This window comes from Rhinolophus sinicus, chromosome 4, assembly GCF_057876585.1.
Source record: "Rhinolophus sinicus isolate RSI-liver-muscle chromosome 4, RSI-T2T, whole genome shotgun sequence".
Lineage (NCBI taxonomy): Eukaryota > Metazoa > Chordata > Mammalia > Chiroptera > Rhinolophidae > Rhinolophus > Rhinolophus sinicus.
Genome location: NC_142504.1, coordinates 27,250,729 through 27,268,020, shown reverse-complemented (window position 1 = coordinate 27,268,020; position 17,292 = coordinate 27,250,729).

Below are 17,292 nucleotides of genomic sequence, written 5' to 3'. Positions count from 1 at the left end.
CAGAATGTTCCACCTATGTGCATGTCTCCCTGTTTCCAAATTTCCCCCCTTTTAATTGACACAATCATATTGGATTAGGGCCTACCCTAATGACCCAATCTTAACTTGATCATCTGGAAAGACTCTATTTCCACCAAAGTTTTATTTACAGGTTCTGGAAGTTAGAACATCAATATCTGGGGGTGAGGGGCACAATTCAATTCACAATACGATATGTGAATTGAAAACTCCATATGAAAATATTAAGTTAATGTAATTTTGTGGCATAATCTTCATGTGACTAATTTGAAAATTTCATGAATTTGTACTGATATCTGTTAATACACTATTAATATACTCATAAATTTATATATTTATATAGTTTATATTTATTAATGTGATAACAGACCATATATTTTAAGAGAGAATTCTAAATGAAAAAACAAGAAGAAATATCAAAATAAAATTGCAATGAGAAATTAATTACATTTTTGCTTTTCAGAGTTGTGATATATATTTTCTTTTTATCCTTTTACATTATCATTAAATTAACACAAATTCACAAAAGGTGTCACACTAATTGGGATATGTCTGAATTTGGCGTACAAAAAGGTCACACTTAATCAAAGCAGATCAGATTATTCACCAAGTCTTGGTCCTTGCTGAAAGGTAGCATCATAGGTTTCATAATGAATTTACATTATGTATACATTTTTGTAAGTTAATTAGACTTTGTTTATTTAAAGGTAACACAATTTCTAAATCACATGTCAAAAGCCTGAAAGTTAAGAGGAAACTCCTCTTCACATATCCACATATATGCCCAAAATCTGAAGTAATAAACAGCTTTTATAATCTTAGATAAATGTCTAATATTCAAATTTCCAACAAAAAAAGCTATCTTTGTTATGATTAATTACAAGGGCTAATTAGCTAGAAAGATATAAAATTAAAATTGTTTCATATAGTGAAATAAGTTTGTTAACATTTTATGTAAAAGAAATACTAATGAATTGGCATAGAATTTTCTCATCATCAAGACTATTTCCCCTGTCTTATCAGATGAAGGAAATAAAATTCATATTTATTTCCAATGAATATACATTATTTTACTCATTTACCATAATTACAACACAATGAAAAACATTTAAAAACCTTTCGTTAGAAGCAGATTTCCGGTCAAGATGGTGGAGTAGATAAACACTGTGCTTACCTCCTCTCACAACCCCATCAAAATTACAACTAAACTACAGGAAAGCATCATTGAGAATCTCCTGAAGTCTGGCTGAGCCAAAGTCCTACAACTAAGGACATAGAGAAGAAGCTACGTTGAGACTAATAGCAAGAACAGAGACATGGAATGGGCTGGTACCATGCCCATGTGTCACCACTGAATATCAGGAGGGATATCTCAGCTATGGAGGTCCCTCCTGGAGGAGAAAGGGGTCCCAGCCCCACACCAGACTCACTAGCTGAGGGTTCCAGTACGAGGGAGAGAAGTTCCCATAACTTCTGGCAATGAAAACCAGCAGAGATTTTGGCTGAGAGTGACAAGGGCAGTTATAGTCTTAGGCACTCCTCTAAAAGGGCCTCTGCACATACTTACTCGCTCTGAGCTTCAGTGCTGGGACAGCAGCTCAAAATGCACCAGGGACATATGGAGAGGAGCTGAATTATCTGGCTGCAGGATGAGAGCCAGAGAAGCAGCTTTCTCCCCAACAGGGAAGCTGGCAGAAGTCATTGTTTCTTTGTTGAGTCCTCTTCCTCTGGTGTACAGACACAGGTGGCTGCCATGTCTGAGTCTCCATCAATTTGGCTAATACCATTCGTTCACTCCACCCTCGTGATTCCTTGAGACCCCACCCCACCCAACTTTTGGGCACACCCTACCCTCTTCCAGTTGCTTTTCCATACAAACAGACTGTCTTGGCTTAGGCTGTGGCCTTTCTTAAAATCACTCAGAGGTTCACAATACCCAAACAAGCAGCAACTGCTCTCGGCATGCCTCTTACCTCCTGCTGAGCAACCCTCAGTTTGACATTAGTGACACCCAGCTTTTGTTTGCAGCTTGGCCTGTCAAGGTACCTCCAAGCCCAGTGTGAGCAGCAGTCACTAGAGGATTGCTTTGTGGCTCATTCCAGGTGGTCCCAGGAAGGACACAGGCTGTGGCTGAACTTGGGCTGAGGTGAGACTCTGGGGGCTGGAGCATCAACCTTGGAGTGCCTCCAAGGATGACATATCCAAAGGCAGACACAGCAGATACCAGAGCCCCACTAAAGTGAATCCTACTCCATAGGGTCAGCGCCAGCACAACATCTCCTGTGTTGTAGTCACAGCCAGTCTTCACAATTAATTAGCCAGTTCAATCCTTCCCACTGACTTGGAAACAGTAATCAAGTCATAACTACAACAGTAGGATGCATGCAACCCATGCAAGGGAGACACCTGGAGCACCTGATTCTGGTGACCAGAGAGACTAAGCCACTGGGCCCCACAAGATACCTACTATAAAAGTCCATTCTACTAAGACCAGGAGACATAGCAGCCCTACTTAGTATGCAGAAACAAACACAGGGAGGCAGCACATGGAAAGACAAAAACACATGTCCACCCAGAAAGAACAGAGCAAAACTCTGGAAAAAGAACTAAACAAAATGGAGATAATCAATTTAACAGATACAGAGTTCAAAACACTGGTTATAAGTATGCTCAATAATCTCAGGGAGAACTTTAGCAGAGAGAAAGGAAACATACAATGGAGATAGAAAACATGAAAAAGAACCAGTCAGAAATAAAGAATATAATAACTGAAATGAAGAATGCATGAGAGGGGACTGACAGATTGGATGAGGCAGAGGGTCAAACCAGTGATTCAGAAGATAATGTAGCAGAAAACAGCCAAACAGAACAGCAAAGAGAAAAATAAATACTCCAAAAAAATGAGGAGAGTTTAATGGGCCTCTGGGCAACATCAAGTGTAATAACATTGGCATCATAGGGATACCAGAAGGAGAAGAGAGAGAGTAAGGAATTAAAAACCCATTTAAAGAAATAATGACAGAAAACTTCCCGAACCTGGTGAAGGAATTAGACATATATGCCCAGAAAGTGCAGAGAGTCCCAAACGAGATGAACCCAGGGGCCCACACCAAGATGTGTCATAATAAAAATGCCAAAGATTAAAGACAAAGGGACTTAAAAGCAGACGAGAAAAGCAAGGGAACTCCCATAAGACTATCAGCTGATTTCTCAACAGAAACTTTGCAGTCCAGAAGGGATTGGCAGGAAGTACTCTAAGTGATGAAAAGCAAAGAACTACAGCCAAGATTACTCGACCCAGCAAAGCTATCATTTAGAATCAAAGAACAGATAAAGAGCTTCCCAGACAAGAAAATCTTAAAGGAGTTCATCACCACCAAACCATTATTAAAAGAAATGTTAGGGGGACTTCTGTAGGAAGAAGAAGAAAAAAAGATAAAAATTATGAATAATAAAATGACAATAACAACATATCTATTAACAGTTACTTTAATGTAAATAGGTCAAGTGCTCCAATCAAAAGATAGGGTAGCTCAATGGATAAGACAACATATGCTGCCGTTACATATGCTGCCTACAAGAGATTCACTTCAGGTCAAAAGACACACACAGACTGAAATTAATGGGATAGAAAAATACATTCCGTGAAAATGGAAACAAAATAAAGAAAAGCTGGCGTAGCAATACTTAAACCAGATAAAATAAACTTTAAAACAAAGGCTATAACAAGACACAAAAAAGGATCCAGTAATCCCACTTCTGGATATTTATCTGAAGAAACCCAAATGCTACTTTGAGAGGATGTGGGCATCCATATGTTCATTGCAGCACTGTTTATAATACTCAAGATGCGGAGGCAGCCTGGGTGTCCATTGATGGAAGAATGGATAAAGAGGAGGTGGTACATACAATGGAATATTGCTTGGCCAGGGAAGAAAATGGTTTTTTGACATCTGTGGAAGCATGGATGGACCTGGAAGGTGTTGTGCTAAGTAGAGTATGTCAGACAGAGAAAGACAGATGCAATGCGATTTCACTTAACTGTGGAATCTAAAGAACAAAATAAACAAACAAAACAGAAACACACTCATTGATACAGAGAACATTTTGATGGTTGCCAAATGCAAGGAGGTTGGGGTGAGTGAAAAGGGGGAAGGGATTAAGAAGTATAAACTGGTTGTTACATAGTAGTCATGGGGATGAAGTGTATTAAATAAGGAATATAGTCAATAATATTTTAATAACTGTGTGTGGTATCAGATGGGTACTAGATTTATGGGGTGAATATAGTCAATAATATTTTAATAACTGTGTATGGTATCAGATGGGTACTTGATTTATGGGGTGATAGATGTGAGGGAGATTAGGCGCAGGGTGAAAAGGTGAAGGGATTAAGAAATACAAATTGGTAGTTACAAAATAGTCATGGGGATGTAAAGCAAAACATAGGGAATATAGTCAATAATATGGTAATAACTATATTTTGTGCCAGGTGGGTACTAGACCAGTTAGAGGAACAACTTCTTAAATTACGTGTCTACTATTCTGTATACCTGAGATTAATATAAAATAATAATGAATATCAACTGTAGTTGAAAAATTAGAAAAAGGGGGAAAATGGTGACGGACAACAAGAGGTTCAAATTTCCAGGTAGAAAACAAATAAGTCATGTGGATGTAATGTATAGACGGCACAGGGAATGCAGTAAATAATATTGGGATAGTGTGGTACAGTATCAGATGGTTACTGGTCTTATCATGGTGGTCACTTTGGTATATAAATGTTGAATAACTATAGCGTACACCTGAAACTAATATAATATTGTATGTTAGCTATAATTTAATAAAAATCTCAAAAGGGAAGAAAGAAAAAAGAAAGAAGGAAGGAAGGAAGGAAGGAAAGAAGGGAGGGAGGGAGGAAGGGAGGGAGGGAGGGAGGGAGGGAGGGAGGGAGGGAGGGGAGGGAGGAAAACAGAAAGAAAGAACTACTAAGCAAAATAATTTTGTAAACAATAAATAAAACCTTAGGTTAAAAGTGAAAGGGACAACAGTTTGGAGGTTTGGGTAATGCCAAGGGACAGGTGTGGAAAGAGTACTCTCTGACCTCAAGGTTCATAGACATGCATCTTATAGTTGGTGAAGGGAGGTAGAAGGGAATTCCAGAATTTCCATGGGAATAAAAGAAGTCAAGGCAGTGACAGACTGGATTTTGGACAGGTCTTTCACATGGGCATTTTGTTATCTGGTGCTATAGTGAGATTGTGGACCATAGCCAAATCCTTAGGGAACAAAGGAAAGTGATAAGAATGGGTGGTAGATGACAATAATGAGAATGTCAGCGCATACATGCACCATATGGAATAAATTTCAAATAAGTAGAGATCTTTACACAGGGTCAAGGGGAAATGGTGTAGAATTAGGTAGAGGTTTAAAACATGTCAATGTTGCCCTCCAGCCTCATCCTGTACCCCAACACTTAGTGGGTAATGAATATTGAGTAACATATTTTCAAGAATTCTGCTAGAAATTAGTATCTTCAGGGAATTTCAAGTTTCAATCAAAATCAGGAGATGTAATCAGAGTTTTATCAATAGGTTAAGGCTGTGTGGGAGTTGGTTTCCCACAAGCCACAATTCCAAAAAAGCACAATGGGAGAGAGGAACCATAGTCAGAGAAGTCAAATACAAAAGCCAGAGACAGATAATGATGAAAACTAATCAGTAGATTCTGGTCTGATATACCTACGTTTTAAATTATAAGGTAAAACAGGTTAGGATTCATAGGTTTACAGTCAGTGGTAGTGAGGAGAGGATTATCTCAGGTCTTTTGTAGGACTATGTATTTTATATTTTCCTTTGAAATTAATACGACTTCTTATATTAATATGAACATTTGAGTCTAATACATTTTTTTATTCACACTGAATTTTAAAAAGTACATTGATTATAACTGAACATAATAAAGTTGTTTTCAATTTGTTTTTTAAGTAGAAAAGTGGACAGGCTGAGAAAGAATCTCTTTTCCTTCATACTATTTTAATGTTTCTCATTTCTCAAAGAACACCCTCCGGCAAAGTCTTGTATCTGTTGCAGAGACATTAAAAAAGAAATCTCAGTTCCTATAAGACATTCGCACATTTTAGAAAAGAGTGTTTTGTGCATTTCATTAGTATCATGAATGAACAGGATGGCAGAAAAGATATAGTAATTAATGCATATGACTACATAGTTTACTCGATACTATACTTAAAGACAGGAAAATTAAGCCAAGTATTCCTACTTTTATTTCTCTAGCTTCCTGTATGATATGGTAAGTGAACGTAATCGCTCTAATGTTTTGGTTGTAAGAGACTTCTCAATCTAACAAGCCCATAGGAAAGACACTGATAAATTTTAGAATATAATTCTACCTCTTCAATTTTATCGTTTTTGTTATTTCACATGATTCATATCTCTATACTTAAAGGCTTGAACAAAGAGATACTCATGTTTATTTGTCTATGTTTTTTATACTTACTTAAAAAAATTGTGACTGCTTCGGAAATGAATCCCTCCTTGTTTGGCTTACCCAACCTTATTTATCTACCTCCCTCCATGCCTGCAGCCAGAACAATGAGAACCCTGAGCAAACCAGAACTGGAACAATCAAGTGGTGTGACCATCGTTTATCAATCAGGGCTGTTTTCACAAAGGTTGTGGGTACTTTGCTTTGAAAGGAATGATTACTCTGACCTCTAAATTAAAGCACAAACTCAAATTAGCAAGTGAACAGAAATGATTTTCCGTTTTCTCTTATGGTAATATGCATGGATCATCAGTCCATATCTAAGCTAAATAAACTAAACTAAATAACAATTACCCTGCTTTACTAAAATCATCTTCTCCTTGCTATGCTAAAGGCACAAATTGTTGCTCCCCTTCTTTCCTTCTTTCTTTCTTTGTACTTTACCTCCTTTATGCTTCCCCCTCTATCTTCTTTCTTTCTTTTCTTCCATGTTTCCCTCCTCCCTTCTTTCCTTCCTTCTTTTTTTTTTTTTCTTTAAAACAATGGTGCATCTTTTTTCACCAAAGTACTTTGGACTACATTTAGAAGGAAGGTAGATTCTGTCCTGAGTATGGAGGAGAGGCACAAAGATCAGGAGTTTAAGCCTTCACTCTATTTCAGTCATGCAAGGTGTGATTAAAATATATGGTGAATGTTTAAACTAATTTATTTATTTATTTATTTATTTATTTATTTATTTATTTATATTTATATATATTTATATATATTTATATATATTTATATATATTTATATATATTTATATATATATATATTACAGTAAAAGACACATTGCCATGAATCCCCCTCAAAATACTTCCCCTCTCTTCGAACACATTTATCCCTTCATTCTTGCCACTTTCTGAAGCAGTTCTGGAAGCTCTCTTTTGTGAGTGTCTTTATTTCATCTTCCATCATGACAACACTCCATATCACACATCACTTCTGGTAGACAGAAATTTCTGTCAAATGTAAACATTACGGTGTGTCCTCATCCACCTTATTCACTGGATCTGGCACTGTGCGACTTCTGGCTCTTCCCCAAAGTCAAAATGATTCGGGACATCAAGGCAGCCACAACAGCACACCTAAAGACACTCATGAAAGAGGACTTCCAGAACTGTTTCAGAAAGTAGCAAGAACAATGGGATAAGTGTGTTCAAAGTGAGGGGGAGTACTTTGAGGAGGATTAATGGCAATGTGTCTTCTACTGTAATAATTTTTTTTAAATTTAAACATTCATCATATTTTTTAATCACACCTCATAGAAGGTTAGCTTTTGTATGTTTCATATATTATGAAAAAAACAAAAAAATGACTGGTTGAAGTATCGTCATTCAATTATCTAAGTTGTATTTGATTCTTAACTTAATAGCAAAAATTAATTTCATGGAGAAAACAGGCCTTAAAAAAATAAAATCAACTTAGGATATTTTGCTAGGCTAAGAGTGAGGAAAGAACACACTACAAAAATTGCTAGAGTGGTAAGTCCCAGTGTACCATTAAAAATGTTGGTAGATAATTGTCACTATAGCAGCTCTGAGAGGCTGCAGTGAAAAGCTTAAGATGGTCTTGACTTTCTTTGAGAATAAGATGAGAGTGTCGTACATTGAAATTTAATTCAATCAAACAGGCTGAGTGTCTATTCTATACCATTTTTTTTTAAGTCAGAAATGCTATACCTCGATGATAAATGAGACACACGCCTACTCTCAGGAATCTTTCCTGAGTTTTCATGTTATGAGTTCGGTGATTCACTCATTCTACTTTCCCCAGGGTGAGCTTTGAGATGTTAGAGGAAAAAATAAGGAAAGAAACCCTATTTTTGACTATGACAGATTAACTTGTATCAGACAAATAACTTGCTCAGAGTATTTAGTAGAACTTGATAATATGCAAAATTAATTGCTTTGAAGTCATGGGAGAGCTATAAAAGCAAAAAAAAAACAAAAATGTGACAAACCAAGATCTCTTACAATTGGAAATGTATTTGGGTTACTCTAGCAGTTTGGGACAGTTTTTGCCTTAGGGCATTTAAAAACTTATAAAGGGAGGACAGGCTGGGCACTTAAATGGAAATGTGAAGGTAATTAGAAGAAAAGATAAACCAAGATTACAGCCCTCTCAAAATGCAGAAGAAATAAAAACTAGAGCTTAGGACCACCAAGATTGATACTCTGGGACTTAGTGTAAAATACACAAGGTTTTAAAAGTGTGGAAAATCAGTTTGAAACTGCTCGCTTTCTAATTAAATTAAGAAAGTGAATGTTTCTCTACCTGTCAGGAACAAATGTTTATCTCTGAATAAGGAAAACATTACTCAAGAGATTACAATTTTTCCTAAATTATGACTATGTTCAGTCAAAAACTGCTAGATATGAAAGTTGACAGGATAAAGATTAAAATGATAAATACAGATCTATAATTCATCCTGATATTGTAGATATAAGAAATCAGTTTTAAAAATAACTGTTATTAATAAGTTGAAGAAAAGAGGAAAATGGAAAAATATATCCAAAAACTGAAATCCAGAAAAATAAAATCAAGTGGAAATCTAGTAACTAAATTACATAGTAATTAAAATTAAGAATAGAATACATAGATTTAATATACAATAACACAACACAAAAGAGAGAATAAATATAGATAAGAAGAGTAGTAAATATGAAGACTGAAGGAAAAAATAAAAAAGAATAGAAAATATACCTGAAACTAATTTTTAAAAAAATCTATAAAAAATAAAAATAAATAAAATAAATAAAAGAGAACATACAAAAGAAAAGTGTGAGAAATGTCACAGAAAAGACTGTAAGACATTGTATATGACAGTTCTAAAGGAGGAGCATAAGAGGACAGAAATAATTTTTAAAGAGATAATGGCTAAGAATTTTCTAAATGAGATCAAAGACACAGTTTAAGGAACCACTATCAACTTAAAACAACTTTGAAACAAACTATGCCAGCCACATGAAAGCAAAATTGTTGAAAATTAAAAACAAAACAAAAAAAAGTCTTATAAGCTGCCAGGCAATAAAGATACAGTACTTTCAAAGGAGCAAAAATAGGATCTCTACCTGTCTTTTCCACAGAAATGGTGAAAACAAAAAAACATGGAATGATTATCTTCAAAATCCTGAAACAAAATTATAGCCAACTGGGAGTTTCAGCCCTACCAAAGAATTTATTTAAAGAATAAGGTGAAAATAAACATTTACAATAACAAAAACAGAGAAATCTTCACCAGCAGATATTCACTAAAAAGACATTTCAAAATACTAAACAGAATTATTAAAATAAGTGTAGATAGATATAAAAATGTAAGAAGGAACAAAACGTAGAGGAAAGTGTAAATATATGGACAACCTAAGTAACTGTTTATAGTAAAAACTAACAATGATATATTATGGGGAATATAACCTATGTTTAAATAAAATAAATGACAATACAACACAAAAAATTGGAGGGAATAAAAAAAAAACAAAGTACTGCAAGGTACTAATATTGTCTAAGAGATAGTGTTTACGGCATGTATTGAGTGGTTATAATTTTTATTTCTGCAACTTATTTCAAATTATGAGACAGATATATATATAGATAGATAGATAGATAGATAGATAGATAGATAGATAGATAGATAGATAGATATAGATATATATATATAGATATATAGATATATATATCCATATATATATATGAAAAAACTTAACTGTTCTGCTCTAATAATTTTGATTTATTTGTTTTATTTGTCACATCTCTTTCTAGCATACTTGCATTACTATTAAAAACCTCTGGTGTTCAATTTGTCTTCCCCAGGAGGCCATGACTCTGCAGACTCCATGATATTGAGACTGTTTTATTTCAGTATACATCGTAAGTTAACTAATGCCCCCTCAACAGCTGCAAAATATGACTACACTTTTAGTCACTTCAAAAACTACTGGAAAAATAAAATTAATTTTAATAATAATCAATTTCCTCATTAGAAAAGACCTGCATGTTCATTATAGAATAACTGGGAAATAAATTAAAAATAGAAAAAAGGAAAAAGCGCTTGTATGGCTTCTACTTAGAACTAGCCAGTACTCCATTTTAGTGTCACCCTTCTTTAGTACACAAGGTTTCAGATAATTGTGACCCTTTGGTCTTTAAAAATGTATGTATCAATTTAATACTTTTAACAATTATAAAAGTAATATATACACTGTAGAACAATAGCAAAATATAAAATGCTTTGAAGAACAAATGTAAATCACCTTTCAGCTGATACTGTTGGTTACTGATCCAGTATCGATTCTCCCCTTCTTTATTATGGTCCTGCTCAAGTAGTGTGGGTTGTTTTTTTTCCTCCAATCACCTACCTTTGGTATTCTTAAATGGGGAGGATGTTAAAACTACGTCCATCCATCCATCCATCCATCCATCCATTTATTCTTATTTGTTGCCAAATTGTTGGGGGATTTCTACTAATTTTGATGACAATTAAATGGAATGAAAAATATAATTGGTTGGTCATTAATGATTTCTTCCTTGAAAATAGAGTGAGGCTGCCTGTATCAGAATATTTACAAAATACTTCATTTCTCCAACAATCACTAAATCTACAAACACAAAGATTACATAAACCAGAAGAAAACAAAAGGAAATAGGTTTTGAAGCTAGACTTTGAAACATATACAAAGAGAAGAGTGATAGGAGAGAATTCCATTTCGAGGGAGAAAAATTCATATTCTCTGACCACTCTGCTAGCCACATGCAATTTTCAATAAGAAGCTCTTGGTTTTTTTTTTAACTATTTTTCCAATTTTCCTTTGTTCTATAAAGAATAAAGCCAGATGGAAGAGAGTGTAGGCATTTTCTGATTGCTTTTGGGTTTTCCATTAAGCTTCTTAGCATAGATTAGATACATAACAAGATATAAAGTGTTGTGGTTTTTTTTCTTGTTGCACCAGAATTATCAGTGTGGTTCTGAGCTAAAAACAATGTCCCACAAACTGCTACTGATTACTGCTAACAATTGGGAACAAGCATATTTTATCACAATTTATTAAGAGTTGAAGGAACCCTCTGACTCCCATTACAATTTTTTTGACTCTATGAGACTGGGAGGAGACAGGAGGGGAGAGTCATCAGGTTTACAGAGTGAGACATGAGGGCTGTTCCTAAACTACATATTGCTAAACTCACTATCCTGTTTATGAGAGAGAAAGAGAAGGCGAGTACTGCTTTTCTATCTCAAGACAACAGAATTTAGATGACAGAAAATGACGTGTAGAGCAGAGGGCTTAGGAGTGGCTGAAATAAGGGGGATAAACATTCCACTCCCTATCCTGATGTCTGATTAGGCATCCAAACTCTTCACCTGTCTGAGCACGAAGAAAATTGCAGAGGTAGCAGGGAGAGGGGAACAGTGTGAGAAAGCTGCTTATACCCTATAACGTGGTTTGGAAAGGAATACATGAGTTTCCCTTCAAAGGTCAAGTGGATATGATAAAATTAGGTACTGTCTTGCTGGCATCCCATCCAAGAGTGATGCTTGCTAATGGGAGGAAGTGCATGTGCTCAGGGCAGGAGTTGACTACTCCCTTGGAAGGAGTCGGGCCAGAGCTAGACTCTCTAGAACAGATAAGTATCAAAAGGAAAGATTCCACAGGTTTTCCAAAGAACTCAGTGGACTGTTCTGAGAACCATCCTTTGGACAACTTCTAGAAAGAGGGCATTGCTATTCCATCAGAGCAGGTCCAAGAAACAATGACACTCAATGGAGGGAACACTGGAATTGTGACCAATCCTTCTTCTTCCCACTTCATCTACACTGGAGAAGCCAGGATTCAAAAGAAACGGGGAAAGATCCAAGCCGTTCTACAAATAGACAAATAAGTTTGAAACTGAGATAATATTTTCAATTATAAAGTACACTACATTTTAATGACCAAAATCTCTGTACTGTTTTTAAAATCTGCCTGTGATTCCATTAAGGGACAGGAAAAGAAAACATATCAAAGCCTGGTGAAAGCGATGATTGTAGAAAAATAACTGTTTCAGGTTTATGTTTCACTGATTTGAGACTCCTAAAAAAGCTGGTTACAGACAATGAAATAGGAACAAGACCGAAGAAAATGTCTCTTAGCATTTTTTACCATTGCATCTCGTAGAGCCAAGGATTAAAATTATGTGCTACTGTTTTGCTTTAGTTTTACTAGTCCAAATGCAGTCTACTACTAACAACTTCCAATTAAAGCAGCTTGACAGTTATGTGAAAAGTTGGCAGAGAGGAAAGAAACCAAGTGAAGGAGAAAAAAATACCCAGAAACACAGGTGCTATAGAAAGAAAAAAAACAACAACAACTAAATCAGCAAACCTGCTTTCCCATCATCCTTTGCACAGCTACCTTTCTACTCACTCCCATTTCATTAGTAATTTAATGTTTAGCATGTTGGTTACAGTAGCTAAGTGTTAATTGTCTATTTGGCATGTTATGCCAAGATGAACCTGATTAATTAAAAGAGGAAGCACTACCCTTTGAGCAACATGACTAGGGCACTGATGTTGATGCCTCAGGTTGAGTGCATAATGAGACTTGTAGCTTCAGGCAAAGGGATGCCGCATGTTTTCAGTCTCTAGCACAGAAGTGAATTAAGTATTAGCTCTGTAGTGGACCCCTGCTTATCAGCAACCTTGCTATTACTCTACCGACCCTGATGTGCATAAGCAATATTTTTATCTTCTTCCCAAGAGATTTATCTGGCTGTTGAAGTAGAAAATGAATATTTTACAGTTCACTTGTCTGATCAATTACCTACAAGCTGCTGCAGCATTTTATAGCCAGTGGGAGAGCTGTGTAGGTGATGATAGAGAAACCTGGAGGGAATCTCTTAGCCAACTACACAAAAGGGAATAAAACTGTGAGTGAGCCATCAGGAACAGTTCTTTGTGTTCATACAGGTCTAGCCAGAAATTACAGCGTAACCAATTAATGTACTTAAATGATAATCAGCAGAATGTGAATTCTAGAGGTGAGGAAATGTGATTGCTTGATTAGAGGATAATGAAGTGCAAAATGGTTCAAAGCCATCCTTTCTAGAAGCAACAACTCCTAGTCCTGCCATTTTTGTCTTCAGTAATTAGATGGAAATCTTTTTTCAGTGACACTTTGGAGATTAAAAAAATAAAAGTAAGTAAAATGTGCATACCTGAAGAAATGCTGTGTTCCCACTCTTACAGAGAAGCATATTATTATTGTTGAGTTTCAAAGAAACTTGCTTTTAAATGAATATTGATTTATATAATTTTTATAATTTAATATTATTTTGTATGATCTTGATTGTTTTAAAATTATCTTCTCAATAGAATTACTTCTTTCAACCCCTAAAAGAAATATTCTAAAAGACCCTCAAATGCATTAAACTTAGTTTACTCTTTACTGTTTTGGGATTTAACTTTTTTAATATTTACATATCATGTTACTGGAATGACATTTATTGTTTAACATAATTTTTCTCAAGCTGTACATAACGATGTAGTTGAACTACAATGAGAAAGTTTAAATGATACAACGTGTGGGATCTGCCATCTGTTTAACAAAGTCCACTATTCTCTTCAAAATACAAAGTTGGCTTTGACGGACAGACTGAAAATTATGTACTGGCCAGTAACTTCGAAAAAAATGATATGATTTCATTTTGTTTAACATAGAGAAATTCAAATAGGTTTTATTTAGTTACAGTGATGATGACAGGAATTTTAAAGGGATTCAATGAAAAAATGGTCTTAAAGGAAGAAACACAAGTATTTTCTTAAATATACATTTGTCTGGAAGTATTGTATTTGTGTTTGAAAAAAACTATATTTTTACATTTCCTAGTGAAATTTTACTATACCTATCCAACAAAATATTCCATTAGGCAATAGCTTCAAATTGAAAAGTAAAGAAAATGAGGTTTATATATAAAAGAAGATGAAGGCAAATGGAGATTAAGGCAAGGTTTGCCATGTTTTCCCCCCTCAACCTATCAGTTTCCTTTTTTTTTCTTTTTCCATCATAGCTATTGAAATTACAAAACAAATTTATACCAAGGAGTGGAAATTTTAAACTCTTTTTGATATATCAAAAGTAATCTTGGGTCAAATATCTAAAATTTAAGACAAATTTTAAAATGCTCTGTATTTGCAATTATACTAATATCTTCCTGATTATGTAGAGCTCGGAATACATTTATTAGGATATAAATATTCTTTTATAAAGACATTTTAATGACTAAGATTAACCTATTCCACAGCTTCCCGACAGTTTGAAAAAAATACAAATTGATAAAAGATGTGTGAAAAACACACATCAAAACTATCTAAAGCTTTTGATATAATGAACCTAACTCAAAAGCATTTGAGCAAATATAAAAATTATGGAGATTTTTATTTCACTATATGATATCAAAAAATTTCCATCAGTTAGCTAATGTCTTTTGTTCTTATTTTTAATCTACCTACTCACTTATTGCTTTTGGCAAAAAACAAAAACAGGGACCATCAATCTTTGCTTTACTGATTTTGTAACTAGGTCATTTTACCTCATTAGTTTTTGCTGCCTTTCGAGTTATTTTTTTTCTGCATATTTTAAGTATCCCCATTTCTTCTTTCTTTATTTTATTTTTCTTGCTTTCTTTTTTTCTTTTCTCAACAACAGAATGACAATGAGCTTATAATAGAATAGCTTACTGCTTCTTCCATGGGCGTTTACAATGACAACGTCAAGCCCTCAAACTTAGACTTTCTTATGGCTGTTCTGGCATTTAACTCAACAATAAAATGTATCACGAAATTAGTATCTGGTAGATGGGTTACTTCCTCAGATTTCAAGTCATATGTTATTAGATATGTATCCTTTCCTAAATTCAAATACATTTCTCTCATTAAAGGATTATCTTTCTTGCTTATTTTTTTTTCCTATCTCCCCCAAATCTCCTTCATGCTACCTGTTTTCTCTTCCATCAAAATGTAGTGAGATATTAAGGCAAATTATTACTTTGTCTCAAGCAATTTACTTTTATGTGCATTATGTTAATGGTGAAATAAAAGTGTCTACTTTTCTATAAGGGGATTTTAGACATAGGCAAGTGCAGGGGGCTTCACCTGAGTGTCTAAGCCATCTTACTACAGACAATTGCTGAATTTGTTAAACAAGTCCTACCGCAGGGTCCAATGGCCAGATGATGCAATTATGCTAAATAATAACTACTTATTTCAAATTCATAGAGTTGAACCGGTTCTCCAAAATGGAACCGTAGGAGGCTAGACTATGTCTAATCAACAGGACAAAACACCAGAATTGAAAGATCAGGTTCACAATTTTAGTTCTGCTTTTAACATAGCATAGGTCTGAAAAAAGCTTTTGAATAAATTTCCTGAAATATAAAATAAGAAAATCCCTAGTCCACAGAAAGCATGTTACCATAGATTTCATAAACATTTATTGAAGATAATAAATAGTTTCTAGCACCTTCACATCACAAATTCTCCGAGTAGTATAACTTTATTTTTACCCTGGTGAAACAATGTGATTCTTTAAGTAACTTATGTTTCTCTTTTTGCCTTGGTTGCTAGGATGCATGAATTACATTTTATTTTCAATTATGGTAGTATTTATTAACCTGCTCATTTCAGGGAAAAACTATTTAACTGATTTTTACTTTCTTATTTTTTCCACTTTAATTAAAAAGCACAATGCTTTTTATGTACTATCTCTTTGTACAAAGGGAAGGTAGAAATAATAGTAATTAAATAGACAATCAGAAGCGAATTTTTCCTTCAAAAAGGTGATGAAAAAGCTAATGAGTTATCTCTAAAGCAATTTCAGAAAAGGAAACACTATATAAATAAAAAAGTATGTTAGATATAAGGATTATAAAGGAATTTTCTGATAGTTTTTACTTATTGCCAATGAAAATTCACCCCCACAAAATGGAGACTTTATGCCGTATTGCAAATTAAAACATCATCAAGAAATCATAATTGTATTATTACTATGTTTATGAGTAGTGATTTTCCATATAATTTAACTTTTCAGTATGGTTTTACAATAGCATCTTGACCTGGTTGATAAGAACACTATCAGGCCACAGAAATTCAGTTGGAGATTTAGATCTTTTTTATAAAGTTAATTGTAGAAGCTTTTTAGAAACTAGCACTAGCAAAACAACTGGTAACAGTGTCACCATGTAGGTAACTGAAATAAAGAAAGCTTCTTTTTTTAAATCTGGTCACTCTTTATCCAAAAAAGCAAATATGCTTTGGTTTCACATTTCTGTTAGCCATTGTGAATAAGGGAAAATAATAGTTTTTAAAAGCAAGCAAAGCACAGAAAGCCTTAAGGGAAGCAAAAGAGCTTTCATGAGGATGTTACGATTATTGTTTTCACATATTTTCTTTGAAAGTCAGATCCTACATTTAGTGCTCTGATGCACTCTGATGTACAAAGGAAGTCTGCAAAGCTAGGCGGGATTTTAAGATTATGTCTTTATTGTTCAAGGATTTTTTTTTCTTTTCTTATTTTACAGTAAAGCCCATTGTGTTATGAGGCAAACAGCGTTTCTATGAAACATGCCCCACTAGGTCTCTACTTCACCTTTATAGTGTCTAGAAACTCAACTGAGTTTTGGAAGAAACACAGAGAAATATCTACAAATGAAAACAAGATACAGATACATATGCACATATGCACACACACACACACACACAC